The 10172-nt window shown below is 57.2% G+C and overlaps 1 long non-coding RNA gene across 1 annotated transcript in view; it reads right to left on the bottom strand.

Moving 5' to 3' along the window:
* Positions 1-102, bottom strand: part of LOC112952854 — a 4615-nt gene extending 4513 nt beyond the window's left edge. Inside the window, exon 1 of the long non-coding RNA XR_003250481.1 lies at positions 26-102. This is a non-coding gene — a long non-coding RNA (uncharacterized LOC112952854). The remainder of the gene's footprint in view (positions 1-25) is intronic.
* Between the last annotated feature and the right edge of the window lie 10070 nt (positions 103-10172).

The raw sequence follows: 10172 nt of genomic DNA, 5'->3' as shown, positions 1-10172 counted from the left end.
CGCCCCGCCCCCGCGCCCCGCTTACCCTGCGCGCTGCCTCCGCCCTGGCCCCCCAGGAGGAGAGGAGTCCAAATACCCCGCGCTCCGCGTAATTGCAGGGGAGGCCGAGGAGGAGGAGGAGGAGAAGGCGAAGAAGAGGCCGGCGAGGAGAGCCGCRAGCCCGCGAGGTGCAGCCCGGGGCTTTTATGGCACTGACTTAAGCACAAACAAGAATTTACAGCCAGAATTACACGTTCTTCATCAGCCCGGCGTGCACGGGAGGCACGGGCAGCAATTTGTGTATCCCACGGTTTTGGTGGAAGAAGCAGGTTGGGGAGAGGAGAGACCCTCTTCCCCCCACAAAGAGCCTCAGGTTGCGGCTTAGGCAAAAGCAAAAACCATTAAAAAAAAGACGAAAAAAATCTCTGCAGTGCCCCATTTTGCTCCATCTTTAAGTCCAGTCCAGGATCAATTCTCTCCCTTACATCCCCAGCCACAAACAAACAGCTTCCAGCTAAATCTTTTAAAGGTTAAAAGCAACAACAACAACAAAACCAAAATAGAAATAATAACCCAGGCTTTCTTTTTTTTTTTTTTTTTTCTCCCCCTTCTCCTTCCTGCTTGTTGGACAGCGCTTTTTGGTCAGCCTAGCCTTGCATTTAGGGATGCTACTTGCATTTGAATAGCTGCCTGGCTGCTATGGATCGGGAGGCTGCGGAGGAATCAGTATGCAAATTGTTTCGGTTACAATCGAAGGGTTCGATCGGGAGAAGGTGCCTGGCGGAAGGGGCTGGCGGCGGCGGCGCGCGGGGCCTGCGCGCCCTGCCCGCGCGCGCTCCGCGGGCCGCGCGTGGGGCCTCGCGCGGGCCGGGGGCAGCGCCGCCCGCTCGCCCCGCTCCCCGGGCCCTCGTTACGCGGCCCGCGCGAGCCGAATAAAACATTTATAAAGGGCTCCGCGCTTGCGGCGGGAGAGGTGGGCCGGGGGGGCCGCCCAGGCGCCGATCGCGCGGCACAGGCTGCCGATCGATAACCCTTTCCTTGTAATCCCGGGAACGGGGGGAATCTCGGGGCTCGTTTAAAGGGACAGCGGGCTGCAGCGGGGGCGGCACCGGTGACGGGCCCTGTCACCTGTGGCGTCCCCCCAGCAGGACCCCAGGTGCCCTCCCCGTGGGGCTCCCCACGGCGCGGCCCAGCAGCCGGCCGGCCGCGCTCCCACCCGCGGCCACGCGGGCTGCAGGGAGCCGGTGCGGCGGGGCCCGGCGGGGCGCGTGGGCAGCGCGGGGGCCGGGGCGCCGCTCCCGCCGCTGACCATCTGTCATTCAATTAGGGCCCGGAGGCAGGCGAGGGGCCGCGGTGGCAGCGGGGGCCGGGGGTCAGCGACCCCGGGACAAAACGTCCTGCTGCCTGCGCGAGGCGAGGAAGTGCAAATGTTAAACGGCGCCCGGGCGGGCGCTCGCCTCTGCGGCGGCCCGGGGTGAAGGGCCGCCGTCATTAGCGCTTCGATTTCAGCGCCCAGGCCGGCCCTGCCGTCTGTTGGAGGCTTTTGGCCCCCAAAGCCTTAACYCTTCCCGGGCAGCCCGCACCCCCTGGGGCCGGGGGCCCCATGGCGTCACCCCGTGTCCCAGCATGGGACCCAGCACCCGCCGCAGCGGCCGGCCCGGGGGCACCAGCCCCTTCCCTCACCCTGCCAGGGACAACAGGTCTCCCGGCGGGTGCGAGCGGGGCCGGGGCCACGTGCCCAGGGCGGCTGGCCCCTCTCATGGCCCGGGCGCCTCCTCCCCTCCACACCAGCCGACCAGAACACACTGATGAATTGAGCTTTCACTGCACTAATCTGGGTATTATAAATATTTAAGCACGGTCTCTCACAGCCAGCCCAAGAGGGCACCTTCCCCTCACATACCAAGGGCTGTGCTTGCCCCCAGGGTGGCTGCTGCATCCCCTCCCTGCCCCTCTCCTTCCCTGCAGCTCCCAACAGGAGCTCCATCCGCTAACTTGCCACCTTTTCCAAGAGCAGCCAAAAGCCTCTTTGCTTCCACATCCTCGGAGGCTGTTTCTGCAGAGCCAGGGCACCGCTGGCCCAGGAGGCCATGCCAAGGGCTCACCAGGGGATATATCCCTCCTTATACCTGGAAGGAGGTTGATGCATTTTCTTGTTTCCTTTACTTACTTTCTTCTCCTGGTGAAAGGGGCTAATTTGCTCCCTTGGTGCCACAGCTGCAGAGCTCAGCTCTTCCATGGGGCTGGAGCAGTGCAGACGCTGCCACCAGCACAGGGGCTGCACTGCAGAAGCAGCAGCAAACATCACTGCATGTGGTGCAGATGGCCAGGGGCTTCAAACAGCCTGGTGGCCCTGGGCCGGGGGCTTTAAAGCTGCCCCACAGCAGCCACCACTGCCCTTCTCTCCCAGCTCTGCTAATTTGCTAATGCAAAACGTGGGGTCTGTCGTTACCCTGACTCTGCCCCCCACCTGCTGGCAGAGAGGGCAGTGTCTGGCCCGGGGGGGGCGGCAGCAGGATCAGTGTGTGCTGGGAAAGGCCAGGGTTAACAATGGGCTGAGCACACACATCCATCCCCGCGCTAAATACACCAKGGAACGGGAAACTGCGCCCTGCCAYGGCCCCACGAATCCCAGGGCTCATCCCGCCTGGCACCCGGGCGTCTGGACGCAGGGAAGGTGCCCGTGGTGGCTCTGCACCATGTCCTGCGTGACGTGGAAGCGCCACTCGCTCCGCAAAAGGGCCAGACCCTGGGCTCCCATCGAAAGGGACTCACAGCCACATGACGGGGCTGGCTGCGCTGCCATAAAATCCATCACTCCGCATGCCTGGAAATCACTTCCTCTGCGGGCTAGGAAGTAGGAATCTTTTAAGCCATTTGTGCTCACCATGACAGATGTGTCCATGTTGATCATCTCTTTAGAGACCTCACAGAAAATTCACAAGTGTTTTGCACACAGAGTGGATGCTGGCATCACCGTGTTCGTGGTCCGAAAGCAAACGCCACGAAGTGCCCGCACACACCTTCCCAAGCTGCTGGCGCTCTGCTTCCTCACACAAAGACCACTGTTTTATTAAGGGTTAATAGCAAGGAGGTTACACAAGGATGCTGTGTGCTCAGTACCCGTGTGACGTGCGGGGATGCTCGCGCACATGGAGTCGGGGCAATCCCTGAGGACCTGAGGAACCCCCTTTTCCATGGATGCCACTGAGCTGGCACCTCTGGCTCCTCAATCCGCTGCACGAGGCTTCATCTCCTGTCAGCTCAGGTCAATGGAAACTGTTCTGCTGGTGTTGGCAGGACCGTGTTGGGCTCGAGCCGGAGGGATGGTGCAGCAGCTTCCTGAAGCCTTCCTTATCCTGGTCTTTCTAATTCCCTGGAAGAAGACTTCTTTGCCTCTCACTTTTTGTTTGTTTATTTTTGTTTTGCATTGCATAGTCCACATTTTTGTCCACTTCAGGTTTACTGGCAGTTTCTATCATTCAGTTTCCCCCTTTCCAACACGGGATCTACAAATGGACAACAGCGCTTCCGACCTATGGGGGCCGCGGATCCCGAAACCCTCTCCCCACTGCCATGCTGACCATCCGCTTCCACCTCGTTGTTCCCGCTGTCCGAATTCACACAACGACCAGCAACGGAGCCGCAGCCTCCACTGCAGTTTTGAACTACCCAAGCGCGGGGAAATGGCAGAAAGACCCTTTAAACCACGAGCTTGTGGAGTAAAAGTGTTGCTGAAAACAGCTCATGGAAGAACCAAAGGAGTTCGGTGTCCAACTCTGCGTCATGGGAGATCAGCGAGTCCTGAGGAAGAGCTCTTGAGGAGAGGGACTGTGAACAGCAGGCAGCGTGTGGATCCCACCAGTATTCCTGTATTCCTGGTGGAGGCACGTGGGCTTTTCCATGGATTGCAGTGCAGTGCTGATGAACTCCTATTTTCCCAGTCCCCTCCGTGGACAGCTTGGGAGCAGGCCAGGGGCTGGAGCTGGGATCTCCCTCCGGCTCCAGAATTAGCGCCGTCTTTAGTCTGTGCATATTTAGAAGTGTGGGGATCCCATAAATCCTTCCACATCTGGGATCGCTCGTAATGGCTGGTGTCAGGAGTTTACGGAGGAGCTTTCTAAGATCTAGCGCCCAGAATCAATAACAGCTGGAATTCCAGCGAGGGAAAGATGCCGCGGCCCTGGCTGATTCTCAGGTGTTTTCAATTGTATCTCCAGCAAAAAAATTATTCTTGTTAAGAGATTCTGCTGGTCCGCTCGTGTCTTTTGAAGTTGCCTTTCTTTCTTTGAGCTCAGATGCCTTGAGATCCCACCCCTGCCCAGTCCCCAAGCCCGCGTGCATCCAATAAAGCGGACAGCTTCGCGGCAGATGTCTCCATTTGCTCCTTTTCCCCTTTACTGAGGCTTCGCTGGTGGGTGCAGCCGCGCGTGTGGGGCCGGCAGAGGCTCTGCAGGGAGCCCTGCGCGGCCCCGGCCTCTCGGCACGGGCACCCCTGGATGCCRGGGGGCAGCTCCGGGTCCCTCTCCCTGCTTGCCCTTGTGCAGGGCGTCCCCTCCAGCCTCTCCGGGCTGGACACAGAGGGTTTCACCCTTGTGCTTCGCTATGGGGACAGCCCCAACCCCCTCGTCCCACCTGGTGGTGCTGCTGGTGCTAAGGAGCCCAGACCCCCGTGGCCATCGCGCTTCCTCCGCACGCGCCTCCGTCTGAGCTCCTCGTGAGAGCAGGACCCAGCGTGGAGGTGATGGGCAGCATCTGCGATAGGAAATTGCTGTCTGCAGATGTGTGTGTGAAGGAAAGCCTGTGTCAGACAAGGGTATCAAGGGATAAATTCCACAAGTGAGTGAATCCATCTGAGGGCAAGACACGAGCAGTGTGTTTTCCTCAAGAAGGAGCTGAACAGCTCCAAGGACATCAATCCACCTTATGAAAGATACGTTTTCCTTAGTGTTGCCCATGCTTTCTCAGGAAGGGAGAAGACAGCAGTCAAATAAACAAATGGTGGCTCCATCCTGGACCAGAGTTTGAATCCCCACTGTCTTTCAACTTAGATGAAGCTTTGCTAGGGATTTACTTGAACAGGAGAAAGGGAAGGACTAGACTGTGTTCCTCTCTCCAAGGAGCCATGCGAGATGCCCAAGGAAGACGCTCTGGACAGCGTGGGCCACTCTCCTGGCTTGTTCCGCGGGGGGATGTTGTGCCACGGGAGACACTGCAGCTCCTCCGGCACCAGGGTCTGCCCAGGGAGCACGACGGATGCAGCTGGTCTCCAGGGCACAGGCTTCCCTTGCCTTTGCTCTGAACAASTGGCAACCCGACTGCTCCTTCTGATCTGCCCCTGCACACCTGGTGCTGCAGGACCGGTGACAACCTGGCCCTGATCAAGTGCACGAGACTGCACCTATTATYTACATCCCAGAAACACTCTGACCATGTGGGAGTAGTTAAAGGTAAGAGAATATGTAACAGATCATCTGTCTCCCAGCCCGCGTCAGCCCGGCGGTGGGAACAGACCGGCCCAGCTGGGTGCGAGGCAGCCGCGAGGTGCCCGGCAGAGCGGGCGCCCAGCGCAGCCCCGGCGCTTCCCGCAGCGCTGGCGGCTGCAGCGCCAGCCTGCGGAGCAAGGCCAGGAGAGAGGCCGGGGGAGCATCCCCGGAGGCAGCGGGGAAGTGCCACGTTTGTCCTGCACAAGCGCCGGGAAGCGGCTTGAGAGGAGCCTGGAGCGGAGCCCGGGCCGGGGCAGGCAGCAGCATCCGCTCCTCGCTCTGCTTCCAGCTGTGCTCAACACATCCATCTGCTGCTGGCAGATGAGCTGGAAGCTGTCGAACAGGGAACGAGCCCTCTTGAATTTTGCAGGCTGCGTCGGGCCCGGAGGAATAGTTCATTAGCAATTTATACATTTGGTGCGAAAGTGGATTCCTCTAGTAGCAGGATCTGTCTTTTCCCCTTGGGCTGCTCCTGCTTTCCGGCAGCATCTCCTGAGGAACYGTGCCGGGTCCGAGCGGAGCTACCAGCTTCCAGAGGGGATGCGAGCAAGGGGTCGCAGGGCCCTTCTGCTGGGCTCTGCCCTGCCAGGCTTATTTCATGGATTAAATCAGAATATTAACATGTTTGCATATGTAAATGTGTTAAAGAGAGCATCAGCTAAGGGAATACATTAGGCTCAGTGGTCCTTCCAAGCTGATTTAATCTGACAGCACCTCCATTAAAAAAATAAAAAGCATCAGTTTTCCCTTTGTGACTTGATGTACAGTAATTAGCTTGTTAGAGCAGGAAACACCTCCTTTCATAATTGATTTTGCACCCCTTTTACTTGGATATCTCTGACAAGCTGTTTCTAGCTCCCTGAGGACGCCATCAGTACTTCCCATGTGTTTGGAATTTCATGAATGTGAATAATGAATATGATTTATCCCTCCCACACTCCCACGCACCTATAATATATGGAGCCAATCCCTGAACTGGACCTTGCGTCGGGAAGATCGGYGTTGAGGTATCAGCGACACGGGGAGCCGCCGCGTGGGAACCGGCACGGGGCCGAGYGTGGATTTCTCTGGGCATTAGCCAGGCACACACAGGCTGCGCCGCGGGTTTGTCCGCCGGGATGGAAAACCGGAGGAATATCTCCTGAACGATCCCGTGTATCTAAGTTAGCATGGCAAATTGGTTGCTTATTACAGCTGGCACAGTGCCTTAGTGGGCTAATGTGTTAATAATGTGTAATGTTTCTCYGAGGCGATGGCACCACTCTTCATTAGCGCTTCCCAAGGCCCGTCGCCGACGCTCAGCTCTACACTTTGTTTCTGGGGCTGGAGTGAGGGTATTTGAAATCAGGGTTTCAGATCTGCTAATACATGTCACACACTCTTTAAAAATGGATTTTAAAAGGGCCTTGATAATTTTATGGCTACTAATAACATTTGTAGCTATGTGAGCTAAGCTAATGATAAGAGTAATCAAATTTCATGTTTCACGGCATAAAATGAGCAACTGCAGGGGTCAGGAAGGTATTCGCTCCCTGTCCTCCTCCCCGGGGACCGCGGCCGCTTCCTCCCGCTTCAGCAGATCAGCGGTGTTTGGACGTGGAAGAGCACACGGTGCAGCGAGGTTCAGCRCCGCGCGCTGCACAGACCCAGGGCCCCTCGTACACGGCCCCAAACTCTGCTTTATGCTGGGGAAACACTGAAACACCCACAGAAACACCAAAATACCCCAACGATGCTGTTGTTTTCTACCGATCACCCTGCGCAAGCCGGGAGCCAACGTACGGGACTGGCACTCCCCATGTTTACAGCTCTTCATTCTGTCCCTCAAGCTCAGGAATACAACTGTTTAAAACTATGTTTAACTACTGGCTTTTCAAGCAAAGCCTAAAGTCCTGTATGTTGCTATAGGGTAGTGAGGGCATTCCATAGCACCCATACTTTTAGCCTGACGGGTTTCACAAAGTCTTTTAGACAGAGCACTGTGCCAGAGAGGTAGATGAATCTAGAAGGACTCACTCAACACAGAGCTTAATAAACTACACAAGAGATGCACTAATAATAATAAAAAAGCAAAGCAGCAGAGCCAGTCAGAAAGTTCTGTATACATTTTTAAAAGAGAGGAAAAGAGGCTTTTCTCTAGATATTTTTTGGGGTTAAAATGAGTATTTTTCAGATATTGAAATATTTTCAGATATTGGTTGATATTATTACACAGAAATTCAGAAGCAGTTTAAAGCATCCAAAATATTTGCATTTCCRTCCACCTGTTCCACAGAACGGTGCCCTCGTTGAGCTCCGGCCAGCTCCAGCTTGCCGCTCAGCTCCGCTCGCGCCGGGCACGGGACGCAGCTCTCGGAGCAGCCGCTRCCTGCGCACGCTACCAGTGCCGGCCTCTGCCGCCAGCTCCTCAGCAAGGAGCAAGCCGAAGTGCAAATAAAAACGATATTTATAGACAGCGCCCCAAAGATCATCAAAATAAAGGACTCTCACCAGAGGCCAGAAAGGCAGAAATCCCTCGGTTTTGCTCAGGGCAAAGCAGGAGGAACAGACAAGGCTACGGTCATCCGTAGGGCTGTGGGAGTGTGATGCTGGGGCCGAGGCCMCGGAGCTTCTCCGGAGCTTCCCTGGAGCCTCCCGGCGCGGCGGGAGCGTAATGGGAAAGGCCGGCGTTAAAGACCCTCTAATTGCGGCCTTCGGAGCGGTAAGTGCAGCACCGCAGCGCTCTGTTTAGGGGATTTGGTGTATCTCCACCATCAAGGCTACATTTGTCTGTAGGATTAATCACTTTTTGATCCGGAGGGTTTAAGACAGGCGGCTTACTAGGAGTGTGCCGCCCGGCTCTCCACGCCGGCAATTAGCTTTGTTCCCTCCCGTTGTCTTGCTCATTAGACCCTGCTCCGTCGCCGCTTTTCTGACCAACGTGGCAAGACGCTAATGCATTTGCAACCCTGCTGTCAGGGGGGCTTTTTAACAGGGGAATTTTAGTAAAAGCTCTGAGCTGAATGCAGAAAACAAAGTCCTGCTAAGCGCTGTGTGCGTGCACACATACACACACTCCGAGGCAAGGGCATCCCCTGCTCTTTCCAGCCGGCTGTACCGTTTTTCCCTGGATTGTGGGGGCAGCTCACTCCCTGCGTCCCCTCGGGCAGCCTTTCTCCCATGTCCCCATGCTGTGCAGCCCGGCCCGGCAGCTGGATCGCAGCTCTGCAGCCTCCTGTTGTTGCTGCCTGAATGCAGGGAACGCAGGGCCGCGGTGCCGAGCGCCCCGCAAGGGGTTCTGCTCCGTCCTGGTGCGGCCTCCCGAGGCAGCGGCCACGGCAGCTTCACGCCGATGTCTACGGGGTTYGGCTGTAACAGCTCCCACCTTCTCCAGGTCCCATGGCTTCCCCCGGGAGAAGCTCCTGGGCTGGATGCGGCACTACTGCTCTCCCCTGCTGCAGCCAAATTGTCTSCCGTTTCCTCCAATCCTCTTTTAGTGGATATAACCTCTTTTTTCCAATGGGCCAGGCACTTTGCTGAACCACCCCGACAAGTGTTTCTGGGTTTTTAAAATACTCATTATTAAAGAGACCGGGCCAGATGTGTGCGGTGCCCTCGTGGCTCTCAGGGCTGCTCCCTGTGCTGAAAGGTTCCCTGTTGTCGCCTGGCAAAGGGCAGCCGACGGAGCCGCTCCGGCCGCCCGGAGCACCCATGCTGTTTTGGGATGATGTACTGCTGTGTCACAGCGGCTTACAGGCTGCTCAAGCACACGCTGGTGAGTGACAGAGAGCATTAAACAAGCCCAGTGCAGCGCGCTGCATTCCTCGCGCCCGCTTTGGGATGGCAGGAAGCTGCTGGGGGTGTCCTTAAGTCCTGCTGACCCCAGCATGAGTCTCCGAGCTTCTCATGGGATCAGCCCGTGATCCGGCAAAGGGAAGGGGCCCTGGGCAGCAGGTTGAGGGGGGTCTGCACGAGCCCACGCACATGTGAGCAGCTCCGTGGCCAAGCACGCTGCTGGTTGAGTGCACTGATGGGGAAGAGAAGGCCTCGATTTTAAAGTAAACTCACTCTCAGTAGAAGGCAGGGCATGATGGGGGGCTGGAACCCGAGCCTGCCTGGTAGTGAGTGCACCACGAGTGCCCGACCTGCTCCTGCTTGCAGCTGCAGCCCCAAGCAGGGACGYGCATCCCGCGAGCGCGGCGGCTCCTCCTCGGCAGCGCCTTTGCTGGCCACGCAGCCCAACAGACCCCGGGCAGTTCCGACAGCGCCCAGCATCCCTTCGCAGAGCTCACATTAGGGGGAGATGGAGACACCCCGCTTTGGGGTTGCCAGGAGAAATCACAGCCCCCTTTCCCAAGCCATGAAGCAGCCGTGGTGGTGGGTGCAGCCGCACACGTGTACCCCGCGCGGAGCGGGACCAGGCTCTGCCTTCTGCTGCCGACTGGGATTCACTTCCCGACTGCCCTGCGCTTCAGCCAAGAGGACAGCGAAGGCCAGACAGAGCCCAAACACTGGAGTTAAGGGTTAGGGGAGTATCCCTGATTTTGACATCCATATCCCTCCTTTGCTAGGGGTTTTTATTCACTTCTTACTTTCCTCATTGCCAGATGCCTCTTTGACACTCCTGTTCCTGGGAGAGGTTGTCTGGGCACCTTCACCCTTGGGTGTTCACATGGAAAGCTCTGAAGAAATCTAGTTTGTTAGCAGTCACCTTAAATCCTTCTAGAT

This window comes from Nothoprocta perdicaria, unplaced genomic scaffold, assembly GCF_003342845.1.
Source record: "Nothoprocta perdicaria isolate Ctin4 unplaced genomic scaffold, notPer1 scaffold_41, whole genome shotgun sequence".
NCBI classification, from domain to species: Eukaryota; Metazoa; Chordata; class Aves; order Tinamiformes; family Tinamidae; genus Nothoprocta; species Nothoprocta perdicaria.
The sequence above is the reverse complement of the archived record's forward strand: the minus strand, read 5'-3'. Positions and strand labels throughout refer to the sequence as shown.